We start from the raw sequence: 24,572 nt of genomic DNA on the forward strand, positions 1-24,572 counted from the left end.
TTTTATTTCCACACCAGGTGTGTGTGTGTAGCTGAATAATTAATTTGTAATATTTAAAACACTAACTTACTACCTTTATGCTTTTATGAAATACAGCAAAAAACGTGTCAGACACTCATTGTCTGGTTACTGGTTAGAGACAGCTGAAGGTTTAAAAAAAAAAAAATCTCCAAAAAGGCGAGTCGCATTCCACCAAGCAAGCACCACGTCTGAACGAACCCACGTTTACCAGAACTCTACTGGTTAGTAAGTACGTGTTATTAACGTTACAACCCAAAGTAAAAAGCTGAAGAAACCCTAAATGTTAACGGAAAAAACCCGCGAACCCGAGTGGCCGAGGGAAAGACAGAGAGCTGTTCTGTGTGTGACTGAGTGAGCAGAGCTAGACACAGCAACACAATACATCTGTATGTGTATAGGGGAGGGGCACTGTGACTAGCCTATCACAGAACACTGACACAATCAGCTACCCAATGATGATTTTCATTCAATCTGAGCACAGATATTGACTCGTATTACTCGTATAATACTCATACTCGGCAGAAGTGCATTATCCGTACCGGATACTCGTTTCAGCCCAGTATCCGGCTCATCTCTATTAATTAATAGAGTTGTCAAAAAACAGTTTTCTAGGGAGAAAGAAACATAGTAATTATTATATTATATTGAATATGCAGTTTAAATACTAAATGAATATTATATTAAAATTCTCTTACAATGCTCTCATATAAATTGCTACCTACAGTACTTCACACATTCAATATATTGTATTTCATTATATGTTTATATTATCATTTACATTTTCTTGCTAAATGTGCATGCATTAAATAAACATTTCTAAAAATATATTTTTCATATTACATAGCTTGTTATACAACTGTCGACATTTCTGAAGACTAAAGCCATATCAATTGCTACATTACTAGACATTAAAGAAAGTCACAAGTAGCATCATGGCCTGATATTTTTCATCAGGCTTTAAAACCTAAAACCCAAAACCACAGCCCATTGAAAAATATGAGTTTTCTGTTCCACTCACCTTGACTCTGAAGTCTTTTTCGGAGAGTGAGGGAATGTTCAGTTTTATTAGCCACTTTTGCAGTGTCTGAGAAACACACACACACACACACACACACACACACACACACACACACACACACACACACACACACACACACACACACACACACACACACACACACAAAGCTCCAGTAGATAAAATCCCCCATTCAATAAAACTCTTTAAAATGTAAGTTAAAGATTTATAATTGTAATAAAAAAAAAAGAATATATTTTGATAAAACTGCCCAAAGGTTAAGCTTCTGTAATGTCAGTTTAATAATTGCAGTTTAATAAAAGTAAATATGAATGTAACTAACCTCTTTCATATCAGTGATGTCTGGTTTCCCTTTGTATAGTTTGCCACCAACAAAACTGTAAAGATCACGTCTCTCGATGTTTTCAATGATCTCATTTTGCGTTTCATGTTTAATATCATCAAGAATGTTATCTTTAAAAAGGAAAAACAGAAACAGATAATAAAAAAAACAAGTACAACATGCACAGATTTATGCTCACCACTAGGGGATGAGCCAGAAACAAGCTTCATTGCAGCTTTAAAGCATTAAATCCTCTAAATACACAAAAACTTATTTTTCTAGTAAAGCTTATACTCTCAAGATTTTTTAAGCCCACAGACAAAGCATAATATGATTCATAGCTGGCATACTATTTGAAACAAAATTTGTAGTAAACTGACCTAGGTGGTGCTATACCAGTTTTTCCCTTACATTTAGATGCTTCCCTTTCTTCACTGGGGTAATATGTTCCAAAACAAATATTTCACAAAAATCCCCAAAGGTCCAAGGAACTGGAATCTGTAAGCCTTTTAATCCAAAACGCTTTGGTCGCCTCGCAAATATTCCGTTTGTGATTCAAAAATTACAATGATGCATCATATTTGTAGCCCTGGGCCTAACGAATCAAACAAGCCCTCACTTGAGCCAATCGGCGCTTGATTTGCAGAGATAGATGGCTGAGAAGCCAATGATGTCATGACATCATTTTTGTCTCCTTTGACTGACAATTGCTCCTTCCAATAGCAATGAAATGGTCCGGGACCTCTATAGCTCTTTAGCCAATAAGGAGACGATTCCAACGGTATGCAAAGTAAACAAGAAACAAGGTAAACAAGTAAACAAGAACACATTACCGGATGCACATGTCCGTAGAAAAATGCGTATGAAAAATGCATTTTTTTACTAACGTAACTACTTGTTTTTTTTTTGGTGAAAGCCAAGACATGTGGCTATGGCCCTCAGTTGTTATTTGGTTCCTAACATGTTCCAGAGAAATAAGATTAATCAGTTTATCAGGTAAACAACTCAGGTGGAAATCAAAACCTTTCATTCTAGCCTCTGTAACTTTGTGCCAGTAAGGCCGAGAATCAATCTGACACTTCTCTGAAACTAGAGAATCTCTTCTTTCCAATGAGACCAGGCTCACCCCTGTGTGTTAAAGTATATGGGATCTGTACTACTTTTTGTTGGGTAGGTCATGTAGGCGAAAAACCTGCAAAAAGGGGGCGAGGTCCTGAACAGGTTAAAATGGTCAAACATTCTCATTTATATTGGGTATGATCTATTGTCCTAGTTTTTACCTGAATAAATAACTTAAATGCAATGGTTTGGTGTGATTTTATGTGCATTTGTTTTGTTTATGTAGTTTCTGAGTCCTACTATTGGACCTCTTCATTATGTTAACTTGGTGTCTGCTTTTTTATTGGTTATTTAAAGTCACATTGAATATTAGTCACATGATCATAGCAGCCATGTGAATGGTTTGAATTGTATTAAGTTTGTGATCAGGAAACAAGATTTGATCAAACTATAATAACATTTCTTGAATAAAATAAAATTCTACATATTCAATCAAGCTCAGGATCAATCCCAAGATATTGAAGCTGTGCAGCAGCAACATTAACCACTACACTACTATATCTGGTAGGATCTAATAAACTTTTCAGAAGGGAATTTTCTTGTGAATTGTTGATTATTTGTGTTTATAAATCTGACAAACTGCTTATGTTTCCAACGTTTAAGTTGCAGAGTCGTTTGTTAAATTTATCTTCAGACTGAATTTATAAATCTCTGAACATGATGGCTTTTGGGAAACACTTAGATACAGGATTCCTACTTAACATGCATCCTTCTTTAGGTCTGTTATTTACTAAGATTCTTCGTTATTGGGAAACTCACCCCACATTAGTTTGTGTGTGTGTGATTCAGGGCAACAAAGTATTTTAAATGGGAACCTGTGAGTTTCAGGTATGTACTCGGTATGTACTCATGTCAGATACAGTCTCAGAGATTTTCTTGCCATCCAGCTTAAAGTCTGCATGTTCAGCTGCCAAAAGTGCATCAATAATCCTGGAAAAAGACGTGGGTAGGGAGGGGTGTTGTTTTATTGACATAAACATGCATGTTTTTATCTTTATTACACAAGTACACTTATTTCATTCTGAGTGATTTAAGCATCATGCAGTGTCCTATAGCTAAACACCATTGCTTAAATTGCATGTGATGTACTTTGACCTGATTTTACTGGTGAACTCACATCCTTTCAATTGCCTTTGTAACCCTGTGTTGGTAGGTGTTTTGGTGGAGCAGGTAGCGGACATGAAAGAGTTCGTACATGTTCAGTGCTTCCTGAAAGAAAAAGAAAAATGTTTTTAATTAAAGGTGATTGTGGCTTACATGATTCCCACATTATTTCATATTATAAGCTCACCTTATCTCTCATGCAGATCTTCTTTTCGTTGTTCTCAGTGGTGCAAACTCGTGCAAACTTCATGTAGCGCTCAAGGGAGAAGTTGCTTTTCATTCCCAGATGGAGGCAATCTCTTGAAAAGGAAACATAAATATGCAGCATATACAATACAATACAATACTGCCACTTGGAAATTGTACTTTGAACAAAATAAGACTATAAACACTGAATGCCAGCAAATCACGACTCACCTACCGAGATAATCCATTTTGTTGACATCAATACCTGTGATTTTATTGGCCACAATATCATACAAGTAGGACTTCTCCTTTGGTCTTCCTTTGTAGCGCCACTAACAGCATGGCAAATTCAAATTATATAACTATATATTCTTTTTCCTGTTAAATCTTAAATATTTTATTTATGTCTGTTTACATATTAATCTCTCTCACTCACTCATTCATTTTCTACCGCTTTATCCGAACTACCTCGGGTGACGGGTCTCAGGCGTCATCGGGCATCAAGGCAGGATACACCCTGGACGGAGTGCCAACCCATCGCAGGGCACATACACACACATATTAATCTATTTATTATTATTATTATTATTATTATTATTATTATTATTATTATTATTATTATTATTATTATTATTATTATTATTATTATTAATATTATTATTATTATTATTATTATTATTATTATTATTATTATTATTGTTGTTGTTGTTGTTGTTGTTGTTGTTGTTGTTATTATTATTATTATTATTATTATTATTATTATTATTATTATTATTATTATTATTGTTGTTGTTGTTGTTGTTGTTGTTATTATTATTATTATTATTATTATTATTATTATTATTATTATTATTATTATTATTACATTTGCATCTGAAGCTTGCACTGGTAGTTGATTGCTCACCTCATTAGACACAATGTCTTGATCATCAAGTCCATATCCAACCATGATTTCCTTAATTGTTTTGCCATTCTTTTTGTTGATCAGTTGTTCAAACATTTTGATTGATGCTTTTTCATGCTACTCCATGAGAACAAAAGCAAAGGAATACGATGTGTTACAGCTTAAAATAATTGAAAGTATTCATTTATATGATTGTTCAGGGATTTTTATCTACAGTGATAATTATTTTCATATTTATTTGCTCACAATTAAAATGGGTTTAGATTCAAGAAAAAAAGGAAATATTTAGGAAACTAAATATTTAAAGAAACTAAAAAGGCAATTATCCATTGTACAGATTTTAAACTATTTACCTTCCAATTTAATTCTGGCTTTGCCTCCTTCATGAAGAGCTCAAATACATGAAAGAAAGGGCCATGACTTTCATTTGAAAAAAGTTATTTTTATTTTTAAGTTAATTATCAGTGTGATAGTGATGTGGGAATTTACAGTTGACCCATCTCCCAGCATGCCATGTGTCTACATCCCATGTCCTAATGATAAGCATAAGTCCTGGGTTCTCTATGGTTCTTTTTCAAGCTATCACTCTTATCACTATATTGTGCGGATGTTGTTTCTGTGTGTTTCACAGCCTTGCTCATGCCTTTGTTTGATTCATATCAAGTGTTAATATTTAGGATTCTTGTTAAATGTTTCTACTTGCTACTTTTATTTTTCTATTTGTAAATAAAATAAAAAATATATGATATTTTGTGTTGATCTATGATTTATATATATATATATATATATATATATATATATATATATATATATATATATATATATATATATATATATATATATAAAATCTGTAATGTACTAGTAACAAGATTCAAAGGACCAACTGTGATTGGGTTTATTTGTTCATTCATTCATTATTTATTCAAATTGATATTTTATCATTGTTTTTATTCAAAGAAAGGCTTGCAATAGCTAACTATATTCTTTCTTTCTTTCTTTCTTTCTTTCTTTCTTTCTTTCTTTCTTTCTTTCTTTCTTTCTTTCTTTCTTCTTCTTTTTTGTCATGACACAATCCTGCAATCTGAACACAGAGTTCATCCTGTTCAGTTATCTGCTCTCCATGAGCTCTCAGACTCTGCACAAGTTCTCCTGCTAGATGAGCCACACTGTGAAAGAAAGTCAAATGTTGTATTGTTACCTCATCATGATGTGGTATAAATATTGCATGACATTTTATAATGATTTTGCTGGAAATATTAGTAGCAGTAAGTCAGCAATTATATCTGTAGTGTGGGGTTTTTACACCTGGTCACTTCATGCGTTTTCTGTGATCCGATAGCTATCCGATCGTAAAAAGACCAGGTGTAAATGCCCTCCGAAACGGTTTTGAGACGGATATAAATCCGATCGCTCAAAACACTTCAGGAGGTGGTCTGGGACGCATTTCAGATGTAACTGGACAGGTGTAAATGAATGTGGTTGTTCAAGCCACATACGTCAGCACTATACTTCTCCCAATAGTGATGGGAAGTTCGGTTCTTCTCTGTGAACCGGTTCTTTCGGACAGTTCGTTTTAATGAACCAGTTCAAAAATCCAGTTCACCAGTTCTTTTACATCCTGAAGCAATGACGTCATTCACAATGACGTAATGACGCAAATTCCATCATCACGCTGCCAGCAGATATTAATGCAATCAATTTAACACATTCGAAAAATTCTTTGTAATCATAACTTTAGTTGAATATGTTTCTTACATTTAAGTTTTGCAACTAAAACACCCAGTGCAGGCATTGATTTGCAAATGTGGATGTTTTACATGTCTTAAAGTAATAAAGTTAATAAACTAATCTTCATCAACTTACAAAAAGCGGCATATAAAAATACAGACTAACCTGCACAACAGTCAATAGTAAAATTAACTGACATATATTGAGTGAACAGTTGTATGATTTTTTTTTTTATAAAAATGTTTAATAGCCTATGACTAGTTACTATGCATATTCCAATATGTATAATTTGCTCTGAAGGTTCACGCATGTGCAGTATCAAAAGCTAATCGGTTCTCGGACGCGTCCGAAAGAAACAATTCTAATTTCAGTTTACTGATGATTTGCTGTATCAGTTCAGTGATTCAAGCATGCAAAGTATCAACAGCTCATCGGTTCTCGGACGCATCCGAAAGAAACAGTTCTCAGTTCAGTGTACTGATGATTCGGTTATTCATGCATGTGCAGTATCAACAGCTCGAGCTCACAGTTCTCTCAGCACAACATGTCTCAGTTCAGTGTACAGGAGTTACATATACTCCGGGATATTAGTTTATTTAGAGTTGGACCGACTGTCAGGCATGACCGAAAGTGAGTAACTTTAGTAACTTGTGGATCAGCGCTGACTCAAGACGCGAACTGTTTAGAACGAATCAGTCCGATTTGATGAACAGGTTCATCCAGTTCACTAAAAAGAACCGGTTCAAAAGAACGAGTTGTTCATGAACCGGCCATCACTACCTCCCAAACGGAAGTACGTCACTCACAGGTGACTCACGAGTCATGCATCCCGCCAAAAACAAATATATTTTCCCACCAGTGCTGGCTCCCATCTTTTACCCAGGTGTATCATTGGGTCTTAAAATGCACCGCTGCCACCAGCGAAAATGCAGCAAACAGTAAATGCTGTTTTTTGTAGCAACCGCATACACCAAGGTGTGTTCCATTTCAATTACCCCGGACTCCTGGTCCATAATCTTTATAGAAATAATTAGAATATGAATGATCACTTAAATCAGCTACCACGAGCTTCACCTAAAATAATTTAATGTAAGTATTAAAGTATAACAGTTTTACCCGATGGAATGCTCAAAACGGTTGTGAGAAGCTCCTGGAAAGACAAAATAGCCTCCTCCAAGCTGCTTGATATTTCTCAGTCGCTGAAACTCTGGTGTGTCAATGATTTTAACCAGCAGGGGATGCAGCCTGATATGGCCATGGACAGAGTCATTCAAGATCTGTGATATAAAAAAATGTCCTGTATTCATTTCTCCCCAGCAACATCTATCAGTGTTAATCCTATTAATGTTATATTTAGTACTGTTCATATATCTCATCACCAGAAATGTAAATATTTAATTTTAATGTTATGAAGGTATTCAACAAAATCATCAGCTAGTCTCCTCATAGATTTTCTGATGTAAAGCTGAGTGTGCAGAATGTGGAAGAGACAATAAGCAACTCCTTTCATAATGCATGAGGAGTGATGACAGACAAGAATTATTTTAAGTCCCTGTGATTTTACTGACTGAGTTCATATATTTTTATGTTAAGTGACTTGAGTGCATGAAGAATTTAATGTAACACAAATGTGTCTTTGTTTTTTTCTCAATACACTATATTTCAGTCAGGACCACTTTGTCAAATGAGGATTTATTCGAAGATATGCATATAGTTAGTGTTGGCGGTATAGTTCTGTTCTGGGCAAAAATCCACGCGCCCAACCGTGCGCATGCATGGACAGAGCGGGGAGAGCAGCCACTAAATAAAATAGACCCCCGTATAACAGCAGAACCATTAAGCATGCATAGTATTAAATATGCTCACTTACAAGTTTTGAAAAATAAAATGAACTAGATTTGTAAAGTTCGTCGCGACAAACTTGATGTTGGCTTTGACGATGCAAGTATTCGCAAAGGTCGGAGCATTTTGGAGGCGAGTGGACAGAAAGATTGTGAAAGCTACTGGACCGCTAGGGTGCCAATACTTTTGGAAGTGAGCGGACATAAGCATGTGACATGATCCGAATACCCGTGAGGTAGTTCCCCTCAATATGCTGAGTGTTTTGATATGTCACATGTCCATGTTGTGCAAATTTTTAATTTCGCTTGTTTTGGGGGTGGGGCTACACGTGACGTCACGGGACGTGACCATAATACCCGTGGGGCAGTTCCCCTCATTGTGCTGAGTGTTTTGATATGTCACATGTGAATGTTGTGCAAATTTTTGATTTCGCTTGTTTTGGGGGCGGGGTTACATGTGACGTCACGTGACGTGACCAGAATACCCGTGAGGCAGGTCCCCTCAATGTGCTGAGTGTTTTGATATGTCACATGCCCATGTTGTGCAAATTTTTGATTTCGCTTGTTTTGGGGGCGGGGCTACATGTGACGTCACGTGACGTGACCAGAATACCCATGGGGCAGTTCCCCTTAATGTGCTGAGTGTTTTGATATGTCACATGTCCACGTTGTGCAAATGTTTGAAATGGCTAGTTTTGGGGGCAGGGCTACACGTGACGTCACGTGACGTGACCAGAATACCCATGGGGCAGTTCCCCTCAATGTGCTGAGTGTTTTGATATGTCACATGTCCATGTTGTTCAAACTTTTAAATTTTCATGTAACCTCACGTGACGTCACTTGACCTCACGTGACTTGACCAGAATACCCAAGGGCAGTTCCCCTCAATGTGCTGAGTGTTTTGATATGTCACATGTCCATGTTGTGCAAATTTTTGATTTCGGTTGTTTTGGGGGCGGGGCTACACGTGACGTCACGTGACGTGACCAGAATACCCATGGGGCAGTTCCCCTCATTGTGCTGAGTGTTTTGATATGTCACATGTCCATGTTGTGAAAATTTTTAATTTTCACGTGATGTTACGTGACGTCACGTGACGTGACCAGAATACCCGTGGGGCAGTTCCCCTCATTGTGCTGAGGGTTTTGATATGTCACATGTCCATGTTGTGCAAATTTTTGATTTCGCTTGTTTTGGGGGCGGGGCTACAAGTGACGTCATGTGACGTGACCAGAATACCCGTGGGGCAGTTCCCCTCAATGTGCTGAGTGTTTTGATATGTCACATGTCCATGTTGAGCAAATTTTTGATTTTGCTTGTTTTGGGGACGTGGCTACACGTGACATCACGTTACGTGACCAGAATACCCGTGGGGCACTTCCCTTCATTGTGCTGAGTGTTTTGATATGTCACATGTCCATGTTGTGCAAATTTTTAATTTTCACATGACCTCACGTGACGTCATGTGACGTCTCGTGACATGACCAAAATACCCGTGGGGTAGTTCCCATCATTGTGCTGAGTGTTTTGATATGTCACATGTCCATGTTGTGCAATTTTTTTTATTTCTCTTGTTTTAGGGGCGGGGCTACACATGACGTCACGTGACGTGACCAGAATACCCCTGGGGCAGTTCCCCTCATTGTGCTGAGTGTTTTGATATGTCACATGTCCATGTTGTGCAAATTTTTGATTTCGCTTGTTTTGGGGGCAGGGCTACACGTGACGTCACGTCACGTGACCAGAATACCCATGGGGCAGTTCCCCTCAATGTGCTGAGTGTTTTGATATGTCACATGTCCATGTTGTGCAAACTTTTGATTTTGTTTGTTTTGGGGGCAGGGCTACACGTGACAGCACGGGACGTGACCAGAATACCCGTGGGGCAGTTCCCCTCATTGTGCTGAGTGTTTTGATATGTCACATGTCCATGTTGTGCAAATTTTTAATTTTGCTTTTTTTTGGGGCGGGGCTACATGTGACATCACGTCACGTCACGTGACGTGACCAGAATACCCGTGGGGCAGTTCCCCTCATTGTGCTGATTGTTTTGATATGTCACATGTCCATGTTGTGCCAGTTTTTAATTTTTCTTGTTTTTGGGGCGGGGCTACATGTGACATCACGTGACGTCACGTGACGTGACCATAATACCCGTGGAGCAGTTCCCCTCAATGTGCTGAGTGTTTTGATATGTCATATGTCCATGTTGTGCAAATTTTTGATTTTGCTTCTTCTGGGGGCGGGGCTACACGTGACGACATGTGGTGTCGAGTGACGTCACCAGAATACCCGGTGGGGTGCCAATACTTTTGGCAAAAAGTGGCTACTGAGGGTTTGGACATTTCATGTCAATACTGCATTCATTATGTGTATCTACTTATTATACTGCATAGAACAGTACATCCAATTCTTAATGTTGGATGTATTGTGTGTGTGAGAGCTTAGAGGACTTTTCGGAATTCCCTATTCAAGTCTATGGGATGTTCGATCGCCGACTACGTGAAAACCGAAAATTCCGTCGGAACTCCGGAATAAAAACTTCGTCCGGAGTAAGGTCCTAAAGAACCTGTGGGAGTTCGGTGTAAATCGCTTGAAAACTTGCCGAGTTACAAACCTCAAAAGTTTATAATGGAAGTCTATGGGAAAAAAGGCCACTTTGAGCTTCCGTACCGGGAATGCGGGAATTCCGATCGCTTAGAAAAATAGAAGCAACAAACTTCAGACCAGGGTCTACGACATATCCGAAATTGGTGCATGTGGCTCGAACGTCCTAGGCCGCATTTTTTTAAATAAATTTTTGTCTAAGAAGAATAATAATAACTAGATTTTAAACTTCGTCGCGACAAACTTTGATGTTGGCTTTGACGGTGCAAGTATTCGCAAAGGCAGGTGCATTTTGGAGGCGAGTGGACAGAAAGATTGTGAAAGCTACTGGACTGCTAGGGTGCCAATACTTTTGGAGGTGATCGGCCATGAGCATGTGACGTGATCCGAATACCCGTGAGGTAGTTGCTCTCATAGTGCTGAGTGTTTTGATATGTCACATGTCCATGTTGTGCAAATTTTTAATTTCGCTTGTTTTGGGGGCGGGGCTACACGTGACGTCACGTGCCGTTACCAGAATACCCGTGGGGCAGTCCCCTCATTGTGCTGAGTGCTTTGATATGTCACATGTCCATGTTGTGCAAATTTTTAATTTTCATGTGTCGTCACGTGTCGTCACGTGACGTCACGTGACATGGCCAGAATACCTGTGGGGCAGTTCCCCTCATTGTGCTGAGTGTTTTGATATGTCACATGTCCATGTTGTGCAAATTTTTGATTTCGCTTGTTTTGGGGCGATGCTACACGTGACGTCACGTGACGTGACCAGAATACCAGTGGGGCAGTTCGCCTCGATGTGCTGAGTGTTTTGATATGTCACATGTCTATATTGTGCAAATTTTTTATTTCGTTTGTTTTGGGGGCGGGGCTACACATGACGTCACGTGAGGTCACGTGACAAGACCAGAATAGCCATGGGGCAGTTCCCCTCAATGTGCTGAGTGTTTTGATATGTCACATGTCCATGTTGTGCAAATTTTTGATTTCGCTTGTTTTGGGGCGATGCTACACGTGACGTCACGTGACGTGACCAGAATACCAGTGGGGCAGTTCGCCTCGATGTGCTGAGTGTTTTGATATGTCACATGTCCATGTTGTGCAAATTTTTTATTTCGTTTGTTTTGGGGGCGGGGCTACACATGACGTCACGTGAGGTCACGTGACATGACCAGAATAGCCATGGGGCAGTTCCCCTCAATGTGCTGAGTGTTTTGATATGTCACATGTCCATGTTGTGCAAATTTTTGATTTCTCTTGTTTTGGGGGCGGGGCTTCACGTGACGTCACGTGACGTGACCAGAATACCCATGTGGCAGTTCCCCTCAATGTGCTGAGTGTTTTGATATGTCACATGTCCATCTTGTGCAAATTTTTACTTTTGCTTGTTTTTGGGGCGGGGCTACATGTGACATCACGTGACGTCACGTGACGTGACCATAATACCCGTGGAGCAGTTCCCCTCAATGTGCTGAGTGTTTTGATATGTCACATATCCATCTTGTGCAAATTTTTGATTACGTATTGTTTTGGGGGCGGGGCTACACGTGACGTCACGTGGTGTCGAGTGACGTCACCAGAATATCCGGTGGGGTGCCAATACTTTTGGCAAAAAGTGGCTACTGATGGTTTGGACATTTCATGTCAATACTGCAGTCATTAATGGATCACAGAGAGAGAAGCCGTGCCTGAGCTCTGCGCACGCTGTGTGTGTGAGAGCTTAGTGGAATTTTCGGAATTCCCCATTCAAGTCTATGGGATGTTCGATCGTCGACTACCGGAAAACCGAAAATTCCGTCGGAAGTCCAAAATAAAAACTTTGTCCGGAGTAAGGTCCTAAAGAACCTGTCCGAGTTCGGTGTAAATCGCTCGAAACTTGCCGAGTTGTAAACCTCAAAAGTTTATAATGGAAGTCTATGGGAAAAAAGGCCACTTTGAGCTTCCGTACCGGGAATGCCGGAATTCCGATCTCTTAGAAAAATAGAAGCAACAAACTACAGACCAGGGTCTACGACATATCCGAATTTGGTGCATGTGGCTCGAACGCCCTAGGCCGCATTTTTTTTAAATAAATTTTTGTCTAAGAATAATAATAATAACTAGATTTGTAAAGTTCGTCGCGACAAACTTTGATGTTGGCTTTGACGGTGAAAGTATTCGCAAAGGCTGGTGCATTTTCGAGGCGAGTGGACAGAAAGATTGTGAAAGCTACTGGACCGCTAGAGTGCCAATACTATTGGAGGTGAGCAGACATGAGCATGTGACGTGACCAGAATACCAGTGGGGCAGTTCCCCTCAATGTGCTGAGTGTTTTGATATGTCACATGTCCATGTTGAGCAAATTTTTAATTTCGCTTGTTTTGGGGCGGGGCTACATGTGACATCACGTGACGTCACGTGACGTGACCAGAATACCCATGGGGCAGTTTCCCTCATTGTGCTGAGTGTTTTGATATGTCACATTTCCATGTTGTGCAAATTTTTGATTTCACTTGTTTTAAGGGCGGGGTTACACGTGACCTCACGTGACGTCACGTGACGTGACCAGAATACCCGTGGGGCAGTTCTCCTCATTGTGCTGAGTGTTTTGATATGTCACATGTCCATGTTGTGCAAATTTTTGATTTCGCTTGTTTTGGGGGCGGGGTTACACGTGACCTCACGTGACGTCACGTGACGTGACCAGAATACTTGTGGGCCAGTTCCCCTCATTGTGCTGAGTGTTTTGATATGTCACATGTCCATATTGTGCAAATTTTTTTACTTTCCTTGTTTTAGGGGCGGGGCTACACGTGACGTCACGTGACGTGACCAGAATACCCGTGGGGCAGTTCCCCTCAATGTGCTGAGTGTTTTGATGTGTCACATGTCCATCTTGTGCAAATTTTTGATTTCGCTTGTTTTGGGGGCGGGGCTACACGTGACGTCACGTGACGTGACCAGAATAACTGTGGGGCAGTTTTCCTCATTGTGCTGAGTGTTTTGATATGTCACATGTACATGTTGTGCAAATTTTTGATTTCACTTGTTTTGGGGGGCTGGGCTACACGTGACGTCACGTGACGTGACCAGAATACCCGTGGGGTAGTTCCCCTCAATGTGCTGAGTGTTTTGATATGTCACATGTCCATGTTGTGCAAATTTTTGAATTCGCTTGTTTTGGGGGTGGGGCTACACGTGACGTCACGTGTTGTCGAGTGACGTCACCAGAATATCCGGAGGGGTGCCAATACTTTTGGCAAAAAGTGGCTACTGAGGGTTTGGACATTTCATGTCAATACTGCAGTCATTAATGGATTCTACTTATTATTATACTGCGTGGATCACAGAGAGAGAAGCCGTGCCTGAGCTCTGCGCTCGCTGTGTGTGTGAGAGCTTAGAGGAATTTTCGGAATTCCCCTTTCAAGTCTATGGGATGTTCGATCGTCGACTACCGGAAAACCGAAAATTCCGTCGGAAGTCCGAAATAAAAACTTCCTCCGGAGTAAGGTCCTAAAGAACCTGTCCGAGTTCGGTGTAAATCGCTCGAAAACTTGCCGAGTTATAAACCTCAAAAGTTTATAATGGAAGTCTATGGGAAAAAAGGCCATTTTGAGCTTCCGTACCGGGAATGCCGGAATTCCGATCTCCTAGAAAAATAGAAGCAACAAACTTCAGACCAGGATCTACAACATATCCGAATTTGGTGCATGAGGCTCGAACGCCCTAGGCCGCATTTTTTTAAATAAATTTTTGTCTAAGAATAATAATAATAATAATAATAATAATAATAATAATAATAATAATAATAATAATAATAATAATAATAAGCTTATAACGGAAATCAGAATGTTGGCTTCCACAAAGCCAACATATGAATAACTAGATTTGAAAAAATTTGTCGCGAAAAATTTTGATGTTGGCTTTGACGGTGCAAGTATAGTGGACAGAAAGATTGTGAAAGCTTCTGGACCGCTAGGATGCCAATACTTTTGGAGGTGAGCGGACATGAGCATGTGACGTGATCCGAATACCCGTGGGGCAGTTCCCCTCATTGTGCTGAGTGTTTTGATATGTCACATGTCTATGTTGTGCAATTTTTTTATTTCGCTTGTTTTGGGGGCGGTGCTACACGTGACGTCACGTGACGTTACCAGAATACCCATAGGGCAGTTCCCCTCATTGTGCTGAGTGTTTTGATATGTCACATGTCCCTGTTTTGCAAATTTTTAATTTTCACGTGATGTCACATGACCTCACGTGACGTGACGTGACCAGAATACCCGTGAGGCAGTTCCCCTCATTGTGCTGTGTTTTGATGTGTCACATGTCCATGTTGTGCAAATTTTTAATTTCACTTGTTTTGGGGGCGGGGCTACACGTGACGTCACGTGACGTGACCAGAATACCCGTGGGGCAATTCCCCTCATTGTGCTGAGTGTTTTGATATGTCAGATGTCCATGTTGTGCAAATCTTTGATTTCGCTTCTTTTGGGGGCGGGGCTACACGTGACGTCACGTGGTGTCGAGTGACGTCACCAGAATACCCGGTTGGGTGCCAATACTTTTGGCAAAAAGTGGCTACTGAGGGTTTGGACATTTCATGTCAATACTGCAGTCATTATGGGATTCTACTTATTATACTGCATAGAACAGTACATGCAATTCTTAATGTTGGATGTATTGCATGTGTGAGAGCTTAGAGGACTTTTCGGAATTCCCTATTCAAGTCTATGGGATGTTCGATCGTCGACTACAGGAAAACCGAAAATTCCGTCGGAACTCCGAAATAAAAATTTGGTCCGGAGTAAGGTCCTAAAGAACCTGTCCGAGTTCGGTGTAAATCGCTTCAAAACAAAGCCAAAATAATAATAATAAGCTTATAACGGAAATCAGAATGTTGGCTTCTAAAAATCCAACATAATAAATAAATAAATAGAGAGGGAGAGGGAGAAGAAAAACAAATACATGATGAAGAATTATAACATAAACTGGTACGTAAACAACGGGTTCCAGCTAGGTGGAGTCGGGGTTGAAGGAGGGAGTTTAAATCGCGGCAGCAGCCATGCGCTAGAAAGCGGCTCAATGAATGTGAATTTGAAGGGTCGGATAATATGGATGTCGTAACCGGATTGGTGCACGTCATGAACAGCTGATTATCAGCTGATGCAGCTTGACGACGTGGCCTACCTGAACTAACGCAATGCTTGATATTTATATAATCCAGAAAATAAATAATTCAGTGATCAATTTAATTTACAAAGCTTCCATAAAAACAACATATTGAAGACAAATCATCAAATGTGCTTCCGAGAGGAGATGATATTTGACCAGTTGGATAAACCAATTTCTTTGGCATATTTGGTCTGAAAAACAATGTTATCACTTTGGAATCCCCCAAAAAGCACTTTGGTGATGTTCAGCACCTGAATAAGAGAGGTAGCAGGGTTCATACTGAATACATAAAAATTTAACGTTCTGTTATACTGGAATCATTCCCCAAAACGTCTTCAGCGAACCAGCACAGGATTATTTTGTTATAAAGGGTTTTATTGACAGAGTTAAATTGTTAGATACATTCTTTCTCTGTCAGGATCCAGCCCGGACTTTGGCCACGTGTATTGTTTATATTCTGTGTCACGTGTCTGCCCCGCCCTTGTCTCTTCCTCCCCACCTCTGCACACCTGTTCCTCATGTGTTAATTGTGTTGTGTATTTAACCGTGTCGTGTTGCCTATTGCAGCATAGAATCCTTGTCATCTGTTGTCTTGTGTCAAGCCTCTTCATGTCTTTGGTTGTCGTGTCTTTGTCCCTGTGTTTTTTTTTTGTTAATGAACCTTTTTAATCTTACGCTATCTGGCGTTTGGGTCTTTTATCCCTGTGCTGCTGACATTTTCACTTAGATAATGTATTGGACAAATGGGCATGACATGTTTTAATAGGCCAAACTAATAATTTCATAATCATTGCTTAAACTATTTAGCAGAAACCTAAGTTTAAGTGCACTGTATGCACCAATGTAGGCAAGGAAAAACTCACCTTGTAATTTTCTGTAGCCATTTGTTTTCTTTGAAGCTGAATCCTTGTTTCGGTGGACTAGAGTAGCAATAATAATTCTTGTTTAGCTTGGACATAGATATATATTAATATATCTTACACATATGCTTTCTAGTGCCAGGGTATCATTGGATGCTGCTTCCCAACCCTGCTTGTGTATTTGATAAATATTACACTTTTAAATTTTGGCATTTCTTCTAGCACATGCTGTACATTTCACTACATTCACAAAATCTTTATCTGTGATTTCTCAGTTCAATTGATTTTTTTTCTTTCTCTTTAAGCCTTAATTTCTTCTGTCAGAAAACTCGCAAGTCTTAAAGAAAATACACAATTTTTTAAAAGGGCCTCATTTTGGATATAAATACATTAAATTTGTCAACACAAATATGATAATAATAAAAGTACAATGTTAGCTGAATTTGAGCTAGGTCATGTGTTCCTATCCTGTCACTGTACAAAATAAAAGTTTTTTTTATTGTATATTCATTCAAATAAATTAACTGACAAAATAGAATTCATTAAGTCCATAGAAAAACACTTAATTTACATTAAAGTATAAAACATTAAGGTATAAAACATATTTTACTATTCATTTAATTTATTACTGAACATTAACAATTAACAATAACATTAAGACAAAATAAACAATAAATTTTTGGATTATTAGAAATGAAAAAAAAACAATTGTAAAGAAGTGAACACTATTTTTGTAGTCATACTGAAATTATTTGCTAACCTTTCTCCCGCGATCTTCTGAATTCCATACAGCAGACAGGTGTGTGTGTGTGTGTGTGTGTGTGTGTGTGTGTTTGTGTGTGTGTGTGTGTGTGTGAGTGTGTGTGAGTGTGTGTATTTATATACAGCCTAATGAATACAGTTATGAATCAACAAACTTTGGACACCCCTTTTTGCCTGTTATTTTTTATAGTAAAAGAGTAAATATTTATTTTTGTATCCATTCCCAGTGTACACTTGACGTGGTACTTTCACATGTTAACAATTCTACGTACACCCCTAGATGTGGTTGTACTGGCATAGACATAATTTTTGAGTCGATAAAAAAAAAAAAAGAAAAAGAAAAAGATACAAGGTGCTATAAAATACAATGAGAAACAAGAAACTATGCACACCATGCAATATTTTTCTTGTGGAATTATAACCAGATGTGTGTTTGATGGTACATATTGCTACACTATTACTATGTACGTAATGCTCAGTAAAACTGTCATCGCCCACATGGAAAGAACCTATATAAACATATATGTTTCAATATAGGTTTTGATATAGGTTTTTGATATATGTGACATATATAAAATTGGCCGTTTCCCTATATTATATGTACATATATGCGCGCATATATGTACGCATATATGGGCTGCATGTGGATAACGTCATCGTCACTACGCGACGCTGTAGCGGTCGATCTAAGCTTGCCAAATAACGTTATGGAAATAAGACACAAGAAAAGCATTAGTATGGATCCACAGTTGCCAAAATGAGATATGAGCTACAAAATGATTCTGCCATTAGCTGTATAAAAGACATATCTTGTATGTATAGGGCTAATATGTGGATATATGGGAAGCAATAGGAGGCCTGTATACGCATATATGCACCTCACTTTTGCCTATATGTGGCATATATACGCATATATGCAGCATATATGCAATATATATACGCATATATGCAGCATATATGTGCATATATGCAGCATATATGAAACCTATATACGAAAACAGGATTTATTTACTAACAAAAACACGAAACAGGACAAAGACAAAACCAGACATGAAGACAATTGGATTCCGCGCTGCACAAGGCAACGCGGCTTAACTAAATACTAATAATAATCAAGACACATAAGGGACAGGTGTGCAGAGGCGGGGAGGAAAAGACAAGGGGGGGGCAGACACGTGAACACCAAACATAAACAAAAACACATGGCCACAGTCCAGGCTGAGTCTTGACAGAGTATGCTTAATAGAGTCAAAGCCAGCAAGGAGACACAACCTAAATCAAAGGCCAGTAGAAGACCATTTACCATTTTAACCAGTGCTATCTGTGTGCTATGATGAGTCCTAAACCTGACTGAGACCCTTCATGAATGTTACTCCTATGTAGATTTTAACTGTTGTGCTACAAATTTTTCTAGAACATTGAAAATAATGGGGTCGAGTTCAAGTTTTTTTTATTTTGTCTTTTGTTTTTGTTTTGAAATTCTGCTAATTTTAATTCTGAAAATCTAAAATTTAATCTAATCATTCCACACACACCCAGATATGTGGTTGTACTGGCATGGACACATTCAGGTTGTACTTCCTGCTTCTTTGACAAACATTCTGATGTCATCCTTGCTTCGGCAAAGGTCAAGTCTATTTATATAGAACAGCATGACCTTGAAATCCTAAACTATAATAAAAAAATCAGAACTCATTTTAAGTGTTATGGATGTCTAATGGCCAGTTGAGTTGCCCATAAAATTCCATGTCATGACATTTGTGAATGTTGTAAAATTGGGTGGTCTGATACAAAATGTTTTTTAATTTTTGTAAATTTAAATACCAGGAAATAAAAGTAAATAAAAACTTAAACTCCTATTTACTTGTTTGATATTAAACCAAACACTCTTTGGCATATAGCACAAACAAATGAATTGGCTTTAAAATTCCAGTAGCTTTGCAGTTGACTATAACATCTGCCAAACATAGGAATCCCATGGTACAGAGTCCAGACCCAAGTGCAGGATAAAAATGTACCAAGAACTTTATTAGAAAAAAAACAAGTTCTGACCTTTTTGCCTGTTCCTTGGCTCTGCCTATTGAATACCATTTTGGATTTGTTCTTTGTGTAATTTTGTACAGCAGTAAAATACACATATGGTTCCAAGATCCTCTGCATTCATTATAGAATACCTTAAATGGATCCCAGTGGATGTTTCACAGCTCCATGCCCTCATCGCTCAACAAAGGGAAATGCTGTTGGAAATGCTGGAAATCTGGTCCAAATTCGTCAGGATCATCATAATCATCACCTTTTAAATTCACTCTATTCCTGGCCTCTTTTTGTGTGTTTGGGTGGGCCGTTACTTTTATAACAGCCAGAGGGGGTTAAGCCCCGTACTAGGAGGTGCAGATGGCGGAGGTGGCGAAGGCACCTTTTTTCTATTCGAATATGGGGGTGGGTTAGTAGATGAGGTTGGGGGAGACCCAGAATCAGAGCAACTTGACGCCTTTTTAGGTTTGGGAACCGAATTTAAAACTTTCTTGGGCGTATAATTTTTTTTCAATTCATCCCAAACCTTTTTCATATCATACCAAAGACCATAAGACTCTTGCATATAATTGTAATCCCACTGTGGATCTCCCATACCCTCAAAAATCATGCGGTATGCGGAGGCTAAATAACCAGGATCAAAAGTACCATCATGTGGGTATGGTGGAATCTGAGGATTGGCCTCAGTCCAGCCAGCCAAATTCTCAACAAATGGTTGTGCATAATATCCTAAACCACATCATATAATCCAATCATATGGTGTTTCACCAGGCATAGGCTTGGGATACGAGTTCCCCATTATGAACAAACAAAATATTACAACAGGCAAAGAAAAGAGGCGCGGAGAAGTCAAGAGAGGAAATATATATATATATATATATATATATATATATATATATATATATATATATATATATATATATATATATATATATATATATATATTTGGTATCAACCATTACCAAAAGGTATCTGAAAGGACCCTGTCTAGGCATGTGTGTGAAATCGATCTGCCATTCTTGAAAGGGAGTGTCAGGTGTGGGAAGGTGTTGATGTGTGATGCACTTCTGGTTAGATGCTAACTGCATTTTATTGGCTCTGTACATGTACCTTGCACAATGACAATAAAGTTGAATCTAATCTAATCTAATCTAATCTAATCTAATCTAATCTAATCTAATCTAACAAGAGAAAATCCTAGCAATTTGATAGAACATTTGGGAATATAAGGTTTTATGTGAAACATCATACTTATAATAATAATAATAATAATAATAATAATAATAATAATAATAATAATAATAATAATAATAATAATAATAATAATAATAATAATAATAATAATACTTTACTTATAAAGCACCTTTAAAAACAGCCACAGATGACACAAAGTGCTGTACATAATAAAATACCCAGGTCAACAGGGGAGACTGAGAGGAGCCTCTTGGGCCAAACAACATCACCTCTGCCTTGTTATTGTAATAACCTGATTATCCAGCAATCAGTATATTTTGTGTTCATCTTTTGTTTATAGGAATGTTTTTTATTTTGCTGTATTGGTGCGTTGGGCTATTTGATGTACAGTATTTTGTTACATCATAAATAGTTGGAAGAATTCATAGTTTATTTATAAGATGAAAAAACCCAGATGTAATTCATTTGTTGTTATCCCATGATGCCCTGAGTGTACACTGTAAGACCAGAAGTGTAGAAGAAGAGAGAGAGAGAATAATCAAAAAAGCACAAAGCACTGAACATGTGATGCCGATGCCCGCATAAGGCATGTGTCCGGGAAAACCATTTCGGCAAGCTTGGAAAACTGTTCCTTGCTCTAGTGGACCACAGAGGAGTTTGAGGACAATCAGCGCTGTTTGGGAGTGAGTTGAACTGTGTTTCCAAGGACAGAGCTGAGCGAGTTAAGTTAAGCTATGCTAAAGTTGCAAAGTCACCTGCATTGAGGACAACAGCTAGGGAAGTGGGATTCTGTGTGCACATCGCCATTGCTCCTTAGACAGTGAGGACAAAAGATATCTTCAGACTGGTATGGAATCCAATGTACAGTATTTTCCAAAGGATATGAGCTCCAATGCGTGCCATCGATCTTAATTGCAACAACATATAAAACACTAAGAATGCACTCTGACTTGAGGTTAAAACTTTTATCAAAAACATTTTTTTATGCAAACATTCTTTCTACTGGGTAGTCCTATGTTAATGTGTGTGTATCATTTGTTAGCTGATAACTGGGGGGGGGGGGGGGGGGGCTTAGTGGTTAGCACGTTCGCCTCACACCTCCAAGGTTGGGGGTTCAATTACCGCCTCTGCATGGTGTGTGGAGTTTGCATGTTCTCCACGTGCCTCAGGGGTTTCCTCCGGGTACTCCAGTTTCCTCCCCCGGTCCAAAGACATGTATGGTAGATTGATTGGCATCTCTGGAAAATTGTCCGTAGTGTGTGTGTGATTGTGTGAGTGAATGAGAGTGTGTGTGTGCCCTGCGATGGGTTGGCACTCCGTCCAGGGTGTATCCTGCCTTGATGCCCGATGACACCTGAGATAGGCACAGGCTCCCCGTGACCCGAGTAGTTCGCATAAGTGGTAGAAAATAAATGAATGAATGAATGAATGGTAATTTAAGGTTCATATTTTGAGTTATTTAATTATTATGATTTCTGGGAAGCTTCTAAATAAATGTTTTAAAGGTGAGAGTCATACTTAACCCTAGACATCGGAATGTCTCTTTTGCCATAGGGTTAACTGGAAATTGAAGGGGCTCTATATCAAATAGTTATTCCCTTATTATAACAAGCCTGGTGGTGAAAAGGTTACATTAAAATGAAGGAAGTTCAACGCCATCCAAGCCTTAATGTCATCAGGACATGCAAGAAGATGTGAAATATGATCCCAGGGGAGGCAAATAAAGTGAAAAATGGCCCCATAACCAAGCCCTATGGAACCCCATAGGAAACCTTCAAGACCCATAGAAAAAGTTCTATTTGTTAAATAGGACCTGAAACAGGGCCAAGAATACCCACAAGTTGATCTAGAGGAGATATTAAAATGTAGGATGAGAATCATAAAGTCACCAGCATCGTGCATATGCAGTGTTTTAAAACCAGACAGAAATACCTCCAGGATGTAGTGTTCTATATCCACATCCACAGGGGTCTGTTCTCCCATTTTCTGTCTTACTTTCCTTGCCTTATTCTGAAAGGTTGTTATTAAAAGCAGTACATTTACAAAACATATTCCACATTAAAAATTTATATCTATTGTAATATTTAAACATTTTTAATGTTAGTTACATAAGTGACTACCAAAAAAAATGCTGAAATATCCCTGGTCATCAGGTTTTGTATAATGGTTAGCGATATCATGCACAACATGATGTTAAACAAACTGATGAGTCCTCTTTCTATTTTAAAATTTCTGCTGTCATAAGGTGCAGCAGAAAGTTAACTAAAAGCTTTGAGAGTTTCTTTTCAATTCAAACACTAGCCCTAATAGGAAAACCAGTTTTAATAAAACTGTATATGAAGACCCATGCAAGATAAATAGTGTACGTTCATTTTCCCTTTATTTGATTATATCAACCAAAAACCTTTTAGAAAAAAAATTACAATCTGGGGGGGCTAAATGAAGGGCTGTGGCAATGGCATCGTCCGTGGAACGGTTTGGACGATACGTGAACTGTAGGGGGTCCAGTGAGGGTGGTAACTGGGTCATGATGTGCCTCATGACGAGCTTCTCGAAGCACTTCATAACGATGGGTGTGAGTGCCACAGGACGATAGTCATTGAGGCAAGACTCTGTAGACTTCTTTGGGACGGGGACAATGGTGGTTGTCTTGAGGCATGTAGGAACAAAGGCGCTGCTCGGGGAAATGTTGAAGATGTCAGTGAAGACATCAGCTAGCTGTTCTGTGCATTCCCTGAGCACCCTGCCATTTTTGGGCAGGACTCTGTATAAAGGTTTTTATTTAAACTGAAACAAAGTCTAAATATAGACATATATTTTTATATACAGTATATATTATTGCAGTGTCAGTACAGCAATAATCTAAACTCCTCAGCTCTGGCACATAGATTTGTTTCACATTAGAGTAACCCATGTGGCTTAGTCATTTTACTGAATTTTCCTGAAGTCAAAACCAGAAGGAGCTTGTAGTCTAATGCACGCTTTGAATATGAAAATCTGTGATCTTAAAAGATAAGGGTTGAAACTTATGATAAAACTCTCTATAATGGCCAAATCATATAGAGGTACAGGAAGTCATACTTGCCAACTGCTATTCTACCATACACACAGGATGAAACACTCTTTGGACAAAGGAGACAATGAACATGTCAACTGATTTTTTATACCATCTACTACACTACATATTGCTCTTTTTTTTAAACATAGTGTCAATGTACATTCTTACATTTGTTATTGTTATTGTTACATTTGTATTGTGGCTTTTGTGAAACCAAATTTCCCCTTGGGGTTAATAAAATCTACTCTACTGTTCTCTAAAAGCATCTATACACTTGACCATTGCACCCATTTGTGGCCTTCCCCACAAAGTTTGAAGCATAGAATTTGTAGAATGTCTTTGAATGCTGTTTTCCCACACTGTAGCTAAGGCAGCATTCAAGTTTCATACAACTCAAAACAAAGGCTTTCTAGTATCTGTTAATATTTCGCAAAACATAATGACTCAAATAATATGTTGCACAACACAGGTAAACACTGCTGTAAATGAACAACAGGTAAGGGGAGGAGGGATGTGCAGACAAAATCCAGGATTTGGGGAGAGATTTCAGTGAAATTGGCCTCAAAAGCTGTTGATGTAGCACCTACAGGTCCTCTGCCTGAGCTTGGAGATGAGTCTGAAAGCACTGCTCTCTACTCTGTTGTG

The 24,572-nt window shown here is 38.7% G+C and overlaps 1 pseudogene; it reads right to left on the reverse strand.

Annotated features, from left to right (window-relative positions):
- The window catches only part of LOC113639161, a 60,783-nt pseudogene extending 43,880 nt beyond the window's left edge, over positions 1-16,903 (reverse strand).
- Positions 16,904-24,572: the final 7,669 nt, after the last annotated feature.

Source organism: Tachysurus fulvidraco, chromosome 9 (genome assembly GCF_022655615.1).
Source record: "Tachysurus fulvidraco isolate hzauxx_2018 chromosome 9, HZAU_PFXX_2.0, whole genome shotgun sequence".
NCBI classification, from domain to species: Eukaryota; Metazoa; Chordata; class Actinopteri; order Siluriformes; family Bagridae; genus Tachysurus; species Tachysurus fulvidraco.